Genomic DNA, 16,557 nt, shown 5'->3' with positions numbered 1-16,557 from the left:
GTAGAAAATATTTCTTCTAGTCTTCAGGTGGTCTAAGAAATAGTTGTTCTATGTGTAGTTGCAGTTTTGGTGTCAATGAGAAGAGGTGAGGTCAGGATCTTCCTACTCTGCCATCTTTAACTTGAAGCCAGGGGCCTTGCTCTTGAATGTGAATTTAACTTGTCCAAGAAAACCCATTCCCTGTGGTTGGTACACAGACCCTGCAAGAAACTTGCCTCCAGACCAGACCACCTGAGTCACTGTCCCCACTCCTTTCTATATTTAAGTCTTTTTCTCAATTAAATTGTTTTTAATATATTCATAAAGTTGTATAATCATTAATAAACTAATGTTAGACATTTCCATCACCCTAGGAGAAACCACGTACCCATTAGCAGTCACTGACACTTTTGCCCTATATTTAATTATTTTACTCATCTGGGGTTTATTTTAGTGTACAGTGTGAGTTGCTGTTTTGAGTTTCATTTTTTGCATGTAGTTGTCCAGAATTGCCAACCCCATTTGTTGAAGAATATATTTTGACTCCATTTTATGCTTCTTCACCCTTTGTAGAATATTACCTGACCATAGAGACTTGGATTCATTTCTGGGCTATCTATTCTGTTCCCCTGATCTTTATGTCGGTTCTTACAGCAGTACCAAACTGTTTTCATTACTGTAGCTTTGTAATATAATTTGATGATGGGTATGGTGATCCTTCCTACTTTGTTCTTTTTCTTCTTTTTTTTAAGATTTTATTTATTTATTTTTTAAAGAGAGAAGGGAGGGGGGGAGAGAGAGAGAGAGAAACATCAATGTGCGGTTGCTGGGGGTCATGGCCTGCAACCCAGGCATGTGCCCTGACTGGGAATTGAACCTGTGACACTTTGGTTCCCAGCCCGCGCTCAATCCACTGAGCTACACCAGACAGGGTTCTTCTTTCTTAAAATTGCTTCAGTTGCTTGGGCTCATATGGTTTCATACACATTTTTGAGATTTTTTCTTTTTTTTTTAATTATTGTTCCAGTACAGTTTTCTGTCTTTTACTCCCATCCCAGCCCACTGCCCCCCGCCCCAGTTGAGATGTATTTTCTGTGAAATGTCATTGGTATTTTAGTAGAATACCAATGTCATTGGTATTTAGTATTGTGTTGAATCTATAGACTCCTTTGGGTAATATGGACATTCTTCTGATGTTAATTCTTCCAATCCATGAACATGGTACATGCTTCCATTTGTTAGTGTCTTCCTTAATTTTATTCTTCAGTGTTGTATAGTTTTCTGAATACAGGTCTTTTACCTCTTTGGTTAGGTTTATTCTTAGGTATTTTATTTTTCTTGTTGGTATAGCAAATTGGCTTTTTATCTTGATTTCCATTTTTTATATTTCATTGTTGGTGTACAAAAATGCCTTCAATTTCTGAATATTGACTTTGTATGCAGCTGTTTTTCCAAAGGCACTTAGCAGGGTGAGTAGTTTTTTGATGGAGTCTATAGAGTTTTCTATGTACACTATTATGTCATCTGTAAACAATGACAGTTTTACTTTTTCCTTTCCAATTTGTATTTCTCTTATTTCTTCTTCTTGTTTGATTCCCATGACTAAAACTTCCAATACTATGTGGAATAGAAGTGGTGAAAGCAGACATCCTTTTCTTGTTCCTCTTCTTAATGAGAAAGCTTTTAGTTTTTGTCCATTAAGTATGATGTTGGCTATAGGTTTTTAATATATGGCCTTTTCTATTTTGATGTATGCTTCCTCTACTCCATTTTTGCTGAGTGTTTTTTATCATAAATGGGTCTGTACCTTATCAAGTGCTTTTCTGCATCTTTTGATATGATCATGTGATTTTTCTCTTTCCTTTGTTTTATGTGATGTATTACATTTATTGATTTGTGAATAGTGTACCATTTTGCATCCATGGGATGAATGCCACTTGATCGTGGTGTATGATCTTTTTGATGTATTGCTGTATGCAGCTTGGCAGTATTTTCTTGAAGATTTTAGCGTCTATGTTCATCAGCAATTTTGGCCTGTAGTTTTCTTTCATTGTTGTGTCTTTGTCTGGTTTGGGGATAGGATGATGCTGGCTTCATAAAAAGAGTCTGAGAGTCTTCTGTCTTCTTGGATTTTTTGGAATAGTCTGAGAAGTATAGGGTTTAGCTTTTCCTTAAAAGTTTTGTAAAATTCTCCTCTGAAACCATTCAGTCCAGGGCTTTTGTATGATGCGAGTTTTTAATTATTGCTTGAATTTTATTAACTGCTTTCAGTCTGTTCAGGCTTTCTGCTTCTCCTTCATTCAGTTTTGAAAGATTATATTTTTGTCCATTAAACCTAGGTTTTCAAATTCCTTGGCATGTAGTTGTTTGTAAAAATTTCTTACAATCCTTTGTATTCTGTGGTAGCAGCTGTAATCTCTCCTCTTTCACTTCTGATTGTATTTATTTGGGTCCTATCCTTTTTTTTTATTGTTCTGTCTGCTTAAAGGTTTGTCAATTCTGTTTATCTTTTCAGTGAACAGCCTCCTGGATTTATTGATCATTAGAACTGTTCTTTGAGTCTCTATGCCATGTAATTCTGCTCTGATCTTGGTTATTTCCTCCCTTCTGCTTGTTCCAGGCTTTGTTTGTTGTTTCTCTAGTTCTTGTAGATATAGAATTAAGTTGTTTATTTGAAATGTTTCTATCTTTTTTAGTTAAGCCTCTATCACTACAAAGTTCCTTCTCAAGACTTCCTTTGCTATGCCCTGTAAGTTTTGGTTTGTTGTGTTCTTCAATTCATACATTGTATTCTTCACTTCCTCTTGGCCCCTGTTGATTGTTTCTATGTCCTTTTTCTTGCTAATGTAGGTGCAGTACATTCCTCATAGCTTTCCTGTAGTTTTTGGTAGTTCTTGCTGAGGTCATTGAGCTTCCTTACGCTCATTGTTTTGAACTCAATATCTTGCCTCTATTTCATTTAGCACTCTATGAGGATTCCTCATTTCTATTGATTGATGGTTGTTTCTTTGTCTTCCCATTATTTGTGAGGCTATTCTTATTTGTTTCTGCTTCTTAAATTTATGAGTTTTGACTCCCTGAGTTTATTTTCTGAATTTCTATGGTAAGAGACCTATGAGAATCAGTGGTGCAGTCTCCTTGATCTCCTGAACTTGTTGCTCTTGGGATGCTCTTTATGCCATTTATATTGGTTGTCTGGATGTAATTGGGTTTTGATTGTTATTGTGTCATTCTTTGTTAAGTCCTTCCTTCAAGCTGGTTGACTGAATATTGCTCTGCCCACTATATTTTGTATGCTGTTGTGTAGGTGCAGTCAGGATTTGTTGAAATTGGTTCTTCTGTCCAAGGTTATAAGGCCTCTTTCTGGCTATTGTTCAGTTATGGGTGATTTCTCCATAATTCGGTTGTAATTCCTGACTGGTCCTGTTAGGAGGTTAGTGTGACTCCATTCACTCTTCTGTCATCTTGCTAGTCCAGGACTGGAAACTTTATTTTGCATAAATATAGTGGTGACCACACACACACACACACACACACACACACACACACACACAAATCTGAGACACAAAACTTTAAAAAAACAAAAGGGAGAGTTATAGAATACCACCAAACTGAAATAGTAGACAGAAAACAAGGGCAATGGGTCACTGGAAGCACAGAGATGCAAATGATAGATAAAATGGACTAAGACATCTTCATACATCAATAATCACCTTAGATGTAAATGAAATAAGCTTATCAATAAAATGGCATATAGCAGATTGGACTAGAAAACAAAACCAAATCATAATATGCTTTTAGGAGACATATCAAAGCTGCAAAGACAAATATAGACTCAAAGTGAAAGATGGAAAATGAGTCTCTAAGCAAATGAAATCTACAGAAAATCAGGTTTAGCCATATTTATGTCTGACATAATAGATTTCAAGGTAAAAATCATAACAGACAAAGACAGAGAGGAAGACATAACACTTTGCAATATATACACAGCCAAGTAGGGAACACTGAAATATATAAAGTGGCTACTGATGGAACTAAAGGCAAAAATTGACAAAAACACAATCATAATAGGGGAACTAAATACCACATTGAGAGCTATGCATATATATTAAAAAATCAATAAATAAATATTGGCCTTAATTGGCACATTATACCAAATGGACATAATTAACATTTACAAGACATTTTATACCAGAACACCATATTATACATTTTTCTGTAGTACACATGTAACATTATCAAGTTTAGACTCTATTGGGGCACCAAAGAAAGCAGATAAGACCACAAATATGTGGAGATTAAACAGCAGGCTAATAAAAAATGACTGGGTCAAAAAGAAATTAAAGATGAGATTAAAAGGCATATAGAAACAAAAGGGCATGACAATACAACATAACATTTTTACCGCAGCAACACTAGTAAAAAAAAGAAAGTTTATATCATTTCAGGCCTATTTCAAGAAACAAGAAATATCCCAAGTAAAAACACCTAACATTACATCTTAAAGGACTCTGAAGAAAAGAAAAAGCAACCAAAGATAGAAGAAAGAGAAATAATAAAAATTAGACCCAAACTAAATGAAATAGAGGACAAAAAAATAAGATTGAAAAATGAGCAAAGGACCTGTATAGGCAATTCTCCAAGGAGGACATACAGATACTGCATAGGTATATGGAAAGATGCTCAACATCAATAGCCATGGGAGAGATGCAATGTACAACCACAGTGAGATATCACATCACACCAGTCGGAATGGCCATCGTTAATAAATCTACAAATAACAAGTGCTGGTGAGAATGTGGAGAAAAGAAAACCCTAGTGCACTGCTGCGGGGAGTGCAGACTGGTGCATCCACTGTGGAAAACAGTGTGAAATTTCCTCAAAAAACTAAAAATGGAACTGCCTTTTGACCAAGTGATTCCACTATTGGGAATATAACCTAGGTATTCTGAATCATGAATTCAAAAAAACTTGTGTACTCCTATATTCATAGCAGAATTATTAATAGCCACGTGCTGGAAATATCCTAAATTTCCACCAGTAATGAGTAGATAAAAAAACAAACAAACTGTGACACATTTATACAATTGAATACTGCACAGCAGAAAGAAAGAAGTAACACCTTCTACCTTTTGTGACAGTATGGATGGAACTGGAAAGCATCATATACAGTGAAATAAGCCAGGAGGTGAAAGACAAATACCATATGATCTCACCTGTGAGAGGAATCTAATGAATAAAATACACTAATGAACAAAATAGAACCACAGGTATGGACAGATGGAACAGACTGACAGTGACCAGAGGGGAGGGGAGAGGGGGATAATGCTGGAAAGAATTGAGAGGACTATCAAAGAATCTGTATGAATGATTCATGGACTTGGACAACAGTGAGGTAATTCACTGAGGAAGGTGGGTGGGATGGATGGAACAGGGGAAAAGGGGAAAAAAGGGTACAACTATAATAGAATAACAATAAAAACTTTAAAAAATGCAACAAATAACATTTTTTCTTTTTTTCCTGATCTGTAATTCTTTTTTATTATTGTTGTTCAATTACAGATGTCTGCATTTCTCCCCACCCCTCCCCCCAACCTCAGCCAAAACCACCTCACACCCTTGCTTCCACCCTCCCCCTTGATTTTGTCCATGGGTCCTTTATAGTAGTTCCTGAAAACACTGCTCCCCAATGCCCCCTTCCCGCTCCCCTCTGGCTACTGTTACATCGTTCCTATTTTCAATGTTTATGGGTATATTTTGTTTGATTTTTTCTTTTGTTGATTATGTTCCAGTTAAAGGTGAGATCATATGGTATTTGTCCTTCACTGCCTGGCTTATTTGAATTAGCATAATGCTCTCCAGTTTCATTCATGCTGTCACAAAGGGTAGGAGCTCCTTCTTTCTCTCTGCTACATTGAATTCCATTATGTAAATGTACCAGAATTTTTTGATCCACTCATTTGCTGATGGGTATGTAGGTTGCTTCCAGCACTTGGTTATGGTAAATTGTGCTGTTATAAACATTGGGGTGCATAAATTCTTGTGGATTGGTGTTTCAGGCCTCTTAGAATATAATCCTAGCAGTGGAATTGCTCGGTCAAAAGGCAGATTCATTTTTAGTTTTCTGAGAAAGTTCCATACTGTTTTCCACAGTGGCTGCACGAGTCTGCATCCCCACCAACAATGCACTAGGGTTCCCTTTTCCCTGCATCCTCTCCAACACTTGTTTGTTGATTTGTTTATGTTGGTCATTCTGACTGGTGTGAAGTGGTATCTCATTGTGGTTTTAATTTGCAACTCTCTGATGGCTAGTGATGGCTAGTGGCTTTGTTTTGTTGTTTAGGTTCTTGTTAAAGGTAAGATCATATAGTATTTGTCTTTTACTGCCTGGCTTATTTCCCTTAGTATGCTTTCCAGTTCCATCATGCTGTTGCAAAGGGTAGGATCTCCTTCTTTCTTTCTGCTGCATAGAATTCCATTGCGTAAATATACCATAGTTTTTTTATCTATTCATTTACTGATGGGCACCTAGGTTGCTTCCAACACTTGGCTATTGTAAATCATGCACTGTTGGTGGGATTGTAGACTGGTACAACCACTATGGAAAACAGTATGCAATTTTCTCAGAAAGCTAAAAATACATCTACCTTTTTACCCAGGAATTCCATTGCTAGGATTATATCCTAAGAACCCTGAAACATCAACCAAAAGAACCTATGCATGCCTATGTTCATAGCAGCAGAATTTTGCCCATTTTTTTAATTGATTTTTTTTGTCTTTGTGGAGTGGAGTCATATATTTATATATTTTGGAGATCAAACCCTTGTCTGAGGTATCATTGGCAAATATGTTTTCCCAAATAGTTGGTTCTCTTTTCATTTTAATGCCGTTGTCTTTAGCCATGCAGAAGCTTTTTAATTTCATGAGGTCCCATGTGTTTATTCTTTCCTTTATGTCCCTTGCTTTAGGAGACATATCTGTGAAGATGTTGCTTGATGGAAGGTCTGAGATTTTCCTGACTCTAGGAGTTTTATGGTGTTATACCTTATATTTAACACTTTTATCCACCTTGAATTTATTTTTGTGTATGGTGTAAGTTGGTGATTGAGTTTTATTTTTTTGCATGTAGTTGTACAGATCTTCCAACAAAATTTGTTGAGGAGGATATTTTTGCTCCATTTTATGCTTATTCCCCCTTTGTCAAACATTAATTGACTGTAGAGAATTGGGTTTATTTCTGGGCTCTCTGTTCTGTTCCATTGGTCTATGTGCCTGTTTTTATGCCATTACCATGCTGTTTTGATTACAGTGGCCTTGCAATACTGTTTGATATCAAGTACTGTGACCTCTCCTGCTTTGTTCTTCCTTCCCAAAATTGCTGCAACTTTTCAGGGTCGTTTGTCATTCCATATAAATTTCTGAAATGTTTGTTCTGTATCTGTGAAATACGTCATGGGTATTTTAATAGTGATTGCATTGGATCTATAAATCACTTTGGGTAGTATGGTCATTTTGATGATGTTAATTCTTCCAAACCATGAGCATGGCATATGCTTCCATGTGTTTGTGTCTTTCTTAATTTCTTTCTTGAGTGTTGTATTGTTTTCTGAGTACAGGCCTTTTACCTCCTTGGTTAGGTTTATGCCTAGGTACTTTATTTTTCTTGCTGCTCTATCATTGGAATTTTTTTTCTGATTTCTATTTCTGATGTTTCATTGTTGGTGTAAAAAAATGCCTTGACTTCTGAGTATTGACTTTGTATCCAGATGTTATGCCAAATTCATTGATTAGGTCAAGTAGTTTTTTGATGGAGTCTATAGGATTTTGTATGTATACTCTCATTTTATCTGCAAGCAATCACAGTTTCGTTTCCTCCTTCCCAATTTGCAGGCGTTTTATTTCTTTTTATTGTCTAATTTCTGTGGCTAGGACTTCTCGTATTATGTTGAATAGGAGTGGTGACAATGGGCATCCTTCTCTTGTTCCTGATCTTAGTGGGAAAAGTCTAAGGTTTCGTCCATTTAGTATGATGTTGGCTCTAGGTCTGTCATATATGGCTTTTATTATGTTGAGAAATGCTCCCTCTATTCCCACTTTACTGAGTGTTTTTATTATAAATGGGTGTTGTATCTTAGCAAATGCTTTTTACACATCTATTGATATGATGATGTGATTTTTGTCTTTCATTTTGTTTATGTGGTGTATTATGTTTATTGATTTGCAAATATTGTACCATCCTTGCATCCCTTGGATGAATCATACTTGATCATGGTGTATGATCTTTTTAATGTATTGCTGGATGTGGTTTGCAAGTATTTTGTTGAGGATTTTAGCATTTATGTTCATCAGCAATATTGGCCTGAAGTTTTCTTTCTTTGTTGTGTCTTTATCTGTTTTGGGTATTAGGATGATGCTGGCTACATAAAAAGAGTTTGGGAATCTTCCCTTTTCTTGAATTTTTGGAGTTATCTGTGGAGGATGGAGTTAGCTCTCCCTTAAATGCTTTGTAAATTTCTCCTGTGAAACCGTCTGGTCCAGGGCTTTTGTGTGTCGGAAACTTTTTGATTACTGTCTCAATTTCATCAGTTGTTATTGGTCAGTTCAGGCTTTCTGCTTCTTCTTCATTGAGTTTTGGAAGATTATATTTTTTAAGAAATTTCTCCATTTCATCAAGGCTTTCAAGTTTCTTGGCATATAGTTGTTTATAGTAATTCCTTACAATCCTTTGTGTTTCTGTGGTATCAGTTGCAATGTCTCCTCTTTCATTTCTGATTGTGTTTATTTGGGTCCTCTCTCTTTTTTTTCTTGATCAGCCTGCTTAAATGCTTGTCAATTTTGTTTATCTTTTCAAAGAACCAGCTCCTGGATTTATTGATTCTTAGAAATGTGTTTTTAGTTTCTATGTCATTTAATTTTGCTCTGATCTTGGTTATTCTCTTCCTTCTACTTGCTCTGGGCTGTCTTTGTTGTTGTTCCTTGAGTTCTTGTCAATGTAGGGTTAGACTGTTTATTTGAAATGTTTCTATCTTTTTTGGGTAGACCTGTATTACTGTGAACTTCCCTCTCAGGAATGCCTCTTACTGTGTCCAATTTGTTTTGGCTTGTTGTGAGTTCATTTTCATTTGTTTCCAGTGACTTTTTAATTTCTTCCCTAATCTTATTTTTGACCCATTTGTTGTTTAATACCATTGTATTCAATCTTCACGATTTTGACTGTTTTGGCCTTTTTTTTCTTGAGGTTGGTTTTTAGTTTCCCTCCCTTGTGGTCAGAGAAAATGCTTGATATGATTTGAATTTTCTTGAATTTTTTGAGGCTTGTTTTGTGTCCTATCATGTGGTCTATATTTGACAATGTTCCATGTACTTTTGAAAAGGATGTGTATTTTGGTTCTTTGGGATGAAAGTCTCTCTATATATCAGTTAAGTCCATTTCATCTAGGGCATTTTTCAATGCCACAATATCTTTGTTGATATTTTGTTTGAAAGATCTGTCCATTTTTGACAGTGGGGTGTTAAACTCCCCTACTATAATTGTGTTGCTGTCAATATCTTTCTTGAAGTCATTTGAGATTTTCTTTATGTATTTGGGTGCTCCCATGTTGGGTGCATATATATTTACAATGTTTATGTCTTCTTGGTGGAGTCTTCCTTTGAGTATTATTAAGTGTCCTGCTGGGTCTCTCTTTATGGCCCTTTTTTGGAAGTCTCTTTTGTCTGATATGAGTATTGCTACCCTGGGTTTTCTTTCCTGTCCATTTGCTTGGAATATTTGTTTCCAGCCCTTCACTTTCAGTCTGTGTAGTTGTTTTGTTCTGAGGTGGATCAACTGTAGGCAACATATGTGTGGGTCATGTTTTCTTATCCATTCTTCTATTCTGTGTCTTTTAATTGGGGCATTTAATCCATTTACATTTAAAATTAATATTGATAGGTACTTATTCATTGCCATATTTTTGTACCTGTGTTCCTCTCTCACTGTTTTTCTTTCCTTAAAGCAATCCTTTAATGTCTCCTGCAGAGCTGATTTGGAGGAATTATTTTCTTTGAGGCTTCTTTTGTCTGGGAAGCTTCTTATTTGGCCTTCCATTTAATTGAGAACCTTGCTGGATAGAGTGGTGTTGGTTGCAGGCCTCTGGTTTTTATTACTTGGAATATTTCTTGCCATTCCTTTCTGGGTTGGAGCACTTTCATTTAGAATTCAGCTGCTAGTCTTATCAGGGCTCTCTTGTACATTACTGCCTGCATTTTTTTCCTTTCTGCCTTTAGGATTCTCTCTTTATCTTGGAATTTTGCCATTTTAATGATGGTGTGTCTTGAAGTGGGCCTCTTTGGGTTACTCTTGATTGGGGCCCTCTGTGTTTCCTTTATTTGTGTTGTTTTTTCTGTCATCACATTAGGAAATTTTCCACTATTACATTTTCAAACAGGTTTTGTATCTCTTGTTCTTCTTCTCCTTCTGATATCCCTATTATATGAATATTGTTACATTTCATGTTGTCCTGCATTTCTCTTACCCTTTCTTAATTCTTTCTGAACCTCTTTTCCTTTTCTTGCTTATTCTGGGTGCTTTTTTCCACCTCATCTTCCATCTTGTTGATCCCATCCTCTGCTTCATCTAGCCTGCTTTTGATTCCTTCTACTGTGTTCTTCAGTTCAGAAATTGTATTCTTCATTTCCTCTTGGCCCTTGTTGATAGTTTATATTTCCCTTTTCATGTTGATATAGCTTGCAGTGAATTCATTGTAGTTTCCCTGTAGTTTGTAGTAATTCTCTGTGAGCTCTTTGAGCTTACTGATAACCATTGCTGTGAAGTCAATATCTGATAGTTGAGTTGACTCCATTTTATTTAGTATTCTTTCTGGGGCTTCTTTCTTTCCTTTCATTTGGGGTTGTTTCTTTGTCTTCCCATTGTTTTTGAGACTCTTCTTGTTAGCCTGTACTTCTTAAATTGATCTGTTTTGACTTCCTGTGTTTATGGTGTGAACTTCTGTGGTAGAAGACCTGTGAGATTCAGTGGTACAGTCTCCTTTATTTCCTGAGCTCTCTTGTCTTGGGCTGTCATTTATGTTGACTCTCTGTATGTCTTTGGGTTTTTATTGTTTTGGGGTCTTTCTTTGGTGGGTCCTTCCCACATGCTGGTTAGCTGAGCAGAGGGTTACTCTGTCCACTACCTCTTGTATTTTGTTGTGCATGTGTGGGCAGATTGTGTTGAAGCTGTTTCTTTTATGTGTATGAGGTTTTGATGATTCTCTCTTGTTGTTGTTCAGTTGTTTGTATTTCTCCACTATTTAGTTGTATTTTCAGAAAGGTCTTGGGTTAAGTTAGTGTGGTTTCCACTCCCTCTCTCACTTTTATGTTCTTTTGTTATCTTTTGGTGATGCCTTTAGTGTTGGGTTTCCTCTTCCAGCAGGTATCCTTGTGTCCACAGCTTCCATATACTCATTTTTGTGCAGTTAGAGGGGGAGGAGAAATGGTTTAAGACAGCAAGAGTATATTCTATGATATTTAATGTACCACTCTGTAGAAAAGAGATAGGCGATCTCTTGGATATGTATAGTGTTAACCATGATATTTCACTCAAGTAGTCACTTTTTAGTAAGGTGGAAAGAAGATAAGACTCTTGGTGGTGGGGGAAGGATTGTGAGTTGGATCTAGAAAGGATTGAGCTTGTGGGAGGTCAGATTATGAGGTATAGTGAGAGTAAAAGATAGAAAATGGGTGTAGTGTGTGAGAGAATAATAATATTAACCACAACAGTAATAATGTTCAGGAAACAGTGAAGTGGGCTAAGATCTGGGAGGGGTGCTGTGGAGTATTTAGAATTGTATGAAACAGCTATTATTTACAATAATAATGGAGCAGCAATCATGTGACAGAATCTATGTGATCTGGAAAACAAGAATAGGAAGTATAGGACCTACAGTAGTGTGGTAATGGAACACATGTGAATTGAGAGACAATAAATGAACAATACAGTATGAAAGAGAGAACAAGGAAAAATAGCCGAACAATGCAATTTACCCAGCCAAGCCAAGAAGACTAAACAGAAAGAAAAGAAATGAAAAAATACTAATACAGTGAAAGATATAAAAATAATAAAAAAATAATAATACATGTATACAATAACTTGTAAGTTCTCTGGAGTAGCAAAGTGAAATCTGTCTCACCGTCACAGCTGTTGGGATGCCTTTTCTTTGGGTCCAACTTTGGTCTTTTCATAGCTCCAAGTTTTATTGTCCTACTTGTGGATATTAAAATAGATAAATATGTAAATAAAGAATTACTGGAAAAAGAAAAGCTTCCTGCTGGCTTCAAACTAACCAAGCCAGTTCTGCTGGTCTTCCTGGCAGTAGCAGGCTGAGAGGGGATTGGTTCTGATTTTTTCCCTTCCTGATCGGCTAGCCTCTAATCTAGTTTCCCAGCAGCCTCCAGTCCCACAGGTCTGGCACACACTGTCCCCAGGCTTCTGGTATAAGCATGGGGCCTTCCAAACCACCTCTGGAGTGCTGCACAGCTTGATGAGGAGGAGGCCGGAGCAGCTGCTGCAGGAGAATCCCCTAAACAGCCCCCAAGTGTCTCTTTTTTCACTTTTTATTTTTGAGAAATTCCTCCTGCCCAAGCCTGTCCCTCCATACAAGGGACTGTCCTCTCACACAGCACACCTCTTCAACTAGACTGGGGAATATCTGGGTCAGGGAACATCATGGCCCAACTCTCAACTCTCCCAAGCTGATGTCCACAGTCTCCATGGGTGCTCACAGGCCCTGTGTGTTTGCCACTTCATCCTTATTCCCATCTCTGCACCTTCCAGCAACCTGTTCTCTCCTAGTTTTGGTCAAACCTTTTTGGCAGGGGAGGGAGCGATTTACTGGCTCTCTTCCAAGAACCCTGTGGCAGACCCAGTGGGTGCTGGACATGGGGCTGCAGCCCGCCTGGTCCCTGCACTGGTCCCAAGGACCTTATTGTCCTGAACCACTCTCCTTACCATCTGATTTTTTAATGTCCTCTACAATTTTTGGTCTCTAATCTTCATATATATTGGTGTACTGTTGGCTGTTCACTCTGTTCCTCACTAGATTGGCTAGGTGTTTTACCTGTGTGCAGGGGGAAGTGGAGTACACTCCCACCTATCCTGCCAACATCTTTGATCTCTTTTATTTTTTTATGTTAAGAGAGAGACAGTGATTGGTTGCCTTTCATATGAACCCCAAATGGGGCTAAAACATACAAGTATGTGACTTGACTGGAGATCTAACCTGCGACCTTTTGGTGCACAGGATCACACTCCAACCACCTGAGTCACCCAGCCAAGGATAGAGCTGATTCTTTTAAAAAGTTTCCTCTAGAGATAAAGAGAGAGAAGGAGAGGAGAGGAGGGGGCGGGGGAGAGAGAGAGAGATTCAAATTACCAAATTCAGAAATGAAAGAGAATTTACTGTAGACACCACAGAAATACAAAGGACCATAAAAGAATATTATGAATTACTATATGGCACAAAATTCAATGACCTAGGAGAAATAGATAAGTGCTTAGAAATATATAACCTTCCTGGGTGAATCACAAAGAGCTAGGACTTCTAAATAGATTGATCAACAGTGAGAAAATTGAAACAACCATCAACACCCCCCCCCACCAAAGTAAAAATCCAGAACCAACTGGCTCCACTAGTAAATTCTACCAAACATCCAAAGAAGTTTTGATATCTATTCTTTTTTTATCTCTTCCAAATATATAGAACAAGAGGCAATATTTCTTTACACATTTTATGACAGCTACATAACCCTGATACCAAAACCTGGCAAGGATAACACAAAAAACCAAAATGAATATGGGTGCAAAAAAAAAACTTGAAGAAAATCTTAGCAAATCAAGTACAATGATAGACACAAAAATCATACATTACAACCAAAGTGGGATTCATTTCAAGGGCACAAGGATTGTTCAACATGCACAAATCAATCTATGCAATACATCACATTCACAAAATAAGTGATAAATGATATAATTATATCAATAGATGCAGGAAAAGCAGTTGATAAATTAAAATATCCCTTTATGCCTTGGCCAGTGTAGATCAGTTGGTTGGAGAGTCATCCCATAACATAAATGCTGCTGGTTTGATTCCCAGTCAGGATCTAGATTAAAGGCTCAGTCCCCTGTTTGAAAGTGTACAATCCCAGTTCCAGCATGTCCGATCCTTGGTCCAGGCATGTACAGGAGGCAACTGATTGATGCTTCTTTCTCACATCAATGTTTTTCTCTTCCTCTTCCTCCTTCTCTTTAAAGAGCAATGACAAAAAATTTTCTTTGGGTAAGGGTTGAAAAAAGACATCCATTTATGATTAATACACTCAGTAAAATGGTTATAGAAAGAATGTATCTCAACATAATAAAGGCCATATATCCACTTTCACCAATGATGCATCTCATAAGGTTTTAATCTCCAATATATACAAATAAATAATACAATTCAACACCAGGAAGAGAAACAACCCTAAACAACACAACAAACAAGCAAGCCAAATATAACCAGAGACATGGAAATAAAGAACAAACTGAAAGTAACCAAAGGTGAGGGAGGAGGGGTATGAAGGAGTGAAGAAGGGGAAGGGTCATCAAGGAACCTGCATAAAGGACCCATGGAAAAAGACAATAGGGGGAGGATTGGATCTGGGAGGTGGGGGTGGATAGGACAGGATAGAGGAATGTGGTAAACATGGGAACAACTGTAATTGAAGAACAATTAAAAATGGAAAAAAGAGAATAAATAGGTAAAAAACCTAAATAGACACTTCTCCAAAAAAGAAAAACAGAGGACCCATAGACATAGAAAAATGCTCAACATCACTAATCATCAGAGAAATGCAAATTAAAACCTCAATGAGATATTACTTGCAGAATAGCTACCATCAATAAATCAACAAACAACAACTATTGGCAAGGGTATGGAGAAAAGAGAACCCTAGTGCACTATTTGCAGGGGATGCAGTCTGGTGAAGCCACAGTGGAAAACAATGTGGATATTCACAAAAAATAAAAAAAATACAACTCTCTTTTGACCTGGAAATTCCACTTCTGGGAATATATCCTAAGGATCTCAAAACACCAATACAAAAAATATACATGCCCTCATACATATGAAAAGTATATGTACATGTTCATAGCAGTGTTATTTACAATAGCCATGATATGGAAACAGCCTAAGTGCCCATCATTAGATGAGTGGATAAAAAAATCCCTGGTACATTTGCACAATGGAATACTATGCAGCAGTAAAAAAGAAGAAACTCTTACATTTTGCAACAGCATGGATGGACCTGGAGAATATTATGCTAAGTGAATTAGGCCAGTCAGTAAAAGACTAATACCACCTGATCTTACATATATTTGGAATCTAATGAACACAATAAACTAATACACAAAATAGTAACAGAAGCTCAGATGCATGAAACTGACAGCTGCCAGAACAGAGGGAGAAATAGGATGAGAGGTGGTGAGGGGTTAACCAAAGAATATTTATGCACAACCTGTGGACATGAAAAAAAATGGGGAATAACTTAAGGAGGAAAGAGGATGGGACTGGATGGTGGTAAGGAAAGGAAAAAAAATGGGAGCAACTGTAACAGCATAAACAATAAAAATAAATAAATATAAAAATTAAAGGGCATATATGACAAACCCTCAGCTAATATCATAATTAATCGTGTAAAACTGAAAACTTTTGATGTCATATCTGTAACTAGAAAAGTATATCTACTCTCACCACTCTTATTCAATATAGTGTAGAGCAATCAGGCAATAGAAAGAAAGAAAAGGCATCCAAATTGGGAATGAAGAAGTAAATTTTCACTTTTCACAGATTAAATGATTCTTTATATAAAAAACCCTAAAGATTCCAATAAAAATCTATTAGAAACAATAAACAATTACAGTAAAGTTTCATACTGCTAATAATAATAATCAGTGTACAAAGTGCCATTGCATTCCTATGTGTTAAAAATGAAATTTCAGAGAAAGAGTGGAAAAAATATTCTATTGCAATTGCAATGAAAAGAATAAAATACCTAAAAGTAAACTTAACAAAGCATGTAAAGGAACTAGATACTGAAAGCTACTAAGCATTAGAAGAGATTGAAAAGAGCACAAAGAAATTGAAAGATATTTCATGGTCATGGACTGGAAGAACAAAAATAGTTAAAATGGCCATATTATCCAAAACAATATATAGATTTAATTCAATCCCTATTAAAATCTCAATAGCATTTTTGAAGAATAAAGCAACAAGTCATAAGATTTATATAGAACTACAAAACACCTCAAACAGCCAAACAATCATGCAAAAAAATATCAAAGACAGAGGCATTACACTCCCTGACTTCAAAATATACCGCAAAGCAACAGTATTCAAAACAACCTGGTATAGGCAGGAAAACAGACACACAGATCAATGGGCCACAAATGAGAGGACAGAAATAAACCCACATGAATATGGGCAAATAATTTTCAACAAAGAATCCAAAAAACATACAATAGAGAAAAAAAAGCCTCTTCAATAAATGGTGCTGGGAACATTGGGA

General features: G+C 36.7%; 1 protein-coding gene across 1 annotated transcript in view; it reads left to right on the top strand.

Annotated features, from left to right (window-relative positions):
• Positions 1-16,557, top strand: part of SPTA1 (spectrin alpha, erythrocytic 1) — a 181,203-nt gene that overhangs the window by 27,901 nt on the left and 136,745 nt on the right. The gene's annotated exons all lie outside the window — the stretch shown is intronic.

Source organism: Phyllostomus hastatus, unplaced genomic scaffold (genome assembly GCF_019186645.2).
Source record: "Phyllostomus hastatus isolate PE091 unplaced genomic scaffold, TTU_PhHast_1.1 phas_contig_36, whole genome shotgun sequence".
Lineage (NCBI taxonomy): Eukaryota > Metazoa > Chordata > Mammalia > Chiroptera > Phyllostomidae > Phyllostomus > Phyllostomus hastatus.
The sequence above is the reverse complement of the archived record's forward strand: the minus strand, read 5'-3'. Positions and strand labels throughout refer to the sequence as shown.